Below are 2,500 nucleotides of genomic sequence, written 5' to 3'. Positions count from 1 at the left end.
ACACACACACACACGCACGCACACATACACCCTCACCCATAAATATAACTGTACTGTTACGTAAGGAAAAGACTACATATAAGAAAATAAAAATCCGAAACATATTTTCCACTCGTCACGTCAAGTTAAATGTATTCCTTTCTTTATCGATTTCAATACATAATATAAGTCTTGCCGGCGCAGACCAACACCACCCTCTTTGGGACTTGTTTGATCACACACACTCACACACATTTTTGAATTTAAGTCAATGCAAGTTAGAAGGAAGAATACAAATCGGTGATCTGTACTTTTTCCTTGATAGTAGCAGCAGCAGTAGTAGTAGTAGTAGTAGTAGTAGTAGTAGTAGTAGTAGTAGTAGTAGTAGTAGTAACAGCAGCAGCAGCACTTTTTAAAATATATCTTTCAAATGTTGGCACAAGTCTGGTATTTTTTGATACTAAGGTATAAGCCGATTGTATCAACCCCCAATACGTGTCTGGTACTTTATTTTATCAGCCTCAAAGGGGTGAAAGTCAAAGTTAACCACGGTGTGATTTGAGCTCAGAACGCAAAGAGCTGAAACAAGTGCCACTAAGCGTTTTGTCTGGTACGTTAACACTTCTATCAGCTGAAACCTGAAATTTTCTTTTTGGCGTGGGGGGGGGGGGCGGTGAGCCGTGTTAAGTCGGTTACCTCGATCCCAGTACTCAACTGGTACTTAATTTATCGACCCCGAGAGGATGAAAGGTAAAGTTGACCTCAGCGGTAATTGAACACAAAACCTAAGGCCAGAAAAAATGCCACATATCATTTTGCCTTGCTTTACGGACAAAAATGCTTACTCAGTCCCACCTTTAGAGAGGAGGAATGGGCTAGCACCCTTATCTAACTGAATATAGACTTTTTGATTCTGCTATACTACAGTAGTGTCTTAATTCTCCTCTTAGCTTCCTTATGTGGAGGTGCAATGGCCCAGTGGTTAGGGCAGCGGACTCGCGGTCATAGGATCGCGGTTTCCATTCCCAGACCGGGCGTTGTGAGTGTTTATTGAGCGAAAACACCTAAAGCTCCACGAGGCTCCGGCAGGGGATGGTGGCAAACCCTGCTGTACTCTTCCACCACAACTTTCACTCTTTCTTCCTGTTTCTGTTGTGCCTGTAATTCAAAGGGTGAGCCTTGTCACACTGTGTCACACTGAATATCCCCAAGAACTACGTTAAGGGTACACGTGTCTGTGGAGTGCTCAGCCACTTGCACGTTAATTTCACGAGCAGGCTGTTCCGTTGGTCGGATCAACTGGAACCCTCGACGTCGTAAGCGACGGTGTGCCAACTAGCTTCCTTATAACTGCTGTTACACTACATAAAGTAAGAATGCTGTTTATTCGTGAATTTAAACAAAAAACAGTAATTTGCAAGTAAAACGTATCAACAATGATATTCCAAGTAATGAAATTTAATAGTCTTAGTTTTCTAAACTATGTCATAAATTTTTAAATGAGTATTAGAACTTAGCCGCAATCTCGGCTGTTCACGTGTTTTTATAGAAATTAGTGTTTAAGCATGTCGCAAGATTCGTAATCGTCTGCTTACCATTGAAGAATTTATTGCTATCTAGCATATCGAAGGCAAGCTGGCTTTCTGTATGACTTACTCTGGAGGGAATGGTAGCGTTCATGAAATTCAAATGCTTTCCGTGATATGCTGCATGAACAGTCAGCAAATTCTGCAAGGAAAAACGTGGGTGGGAAGAGAATTTCAAAGTTTGCTTTGTGTAGATGCATGGTTGTTGATATGGGCAAATGCGATGTCTGGAGAGCACATTGCAATATAATATGAGGAAAAGGGAAATGGACATGATCATTGGGTTTGGTTGAGGTGATATGTAACTAAATATTTCTGAGGAACAGAGATCATTGCTGTAGAATGAGTAGAGTGAGGAAATAGCGTGTCTGTGAGATTAGAATTTATAGTGTGTTGTGAGCTTTTCTACATTACTACATTGTCTTGTGGATACGGTTGTGCATTAGCTACATGCCGTCTCTCTCTCTCTCTCTCTCTCTCTTTTCTCTCTCTCTCTTTTCTCTCTCTCTCTTTTCTCTCTCTCTCTCTCTCTCTCTCTTTCTCCCTCAATTCAGTATCTTGACCACGCCCTGAGATTATACGCGCGACGAGTAATCGAATATGTGCTTCAAACTCTGACTCTGCAGAACATTTTATGGAACAAAATATTGGAATTACAAACTCTGTAGTTTAGGCTATAATAAAATAAATAAATAAATAAAAAATATGACCTTTATATCTTTTTCGAGAGTACTGAACGTCTTCAATTAGGTGTCGAAATTAGGTTCTAGTGCTGACTCCATACAAATTTATTACCTCTGCGTTTCTCAACATATCATTTCAACTATCGACCGTCCTCCAACAATCACACAAAGCTACAAAGTTTGATTAAACTGGTATTTGCTGCTGTTGATGAAGAGCATTAAATCAGCCAATCAAGCATACATTCCATCCAT

At 40.4% G+C, this 2,500-nt stretch overlaps 1 protein-coding gene across 3 annotated transcripts in view; it reads right to left on the bottom strand.

Annotated features, from left to right (window-relative positions):
• The window catches only part of LOC106878042 (uncharacterized), a 217,212-nt gene that overhangs the window by 210,903 nt on the left and 3,809 nt on the right, over window positions 1–2,500 (bottom strand). Inside the window, exon 2 of one of the 3 annotated variants that reach the window (XM_052978477.2) lies at window positions 1,575–1,707. The exons of the other annotated variants lie outside the window; for them this stretch is intronic. The gene's annotated coding sequence lies outside the window, so the exon portion shown is untranslated. The remainder of the gene's footprint in view (window positions 1–1,574; window positions 1,708–2,500) is intronic. 3 annotated transcript variants of the gene reach the window in all.

The sequence above is a fragment of the Octopus bimaculoides genome, chromosome 2, assembly GCF_046866305.1.
Source record: "Octopus bimaculoides isolate indiv1 chromosome 2, ASM4686630v1, whole genome shotgun sequence".
NCBI lineage: Eukaryota > Metazoa > Mollusca > Cephalopoda > Octopoda > Octopodidae > Octopus > Octopus bimaculoides.
The sequence above is the reverse complement of the archived record's forward strand: the minus strand, read 5'-3'. Positions and strand labels throughout refer to the sequence as shown.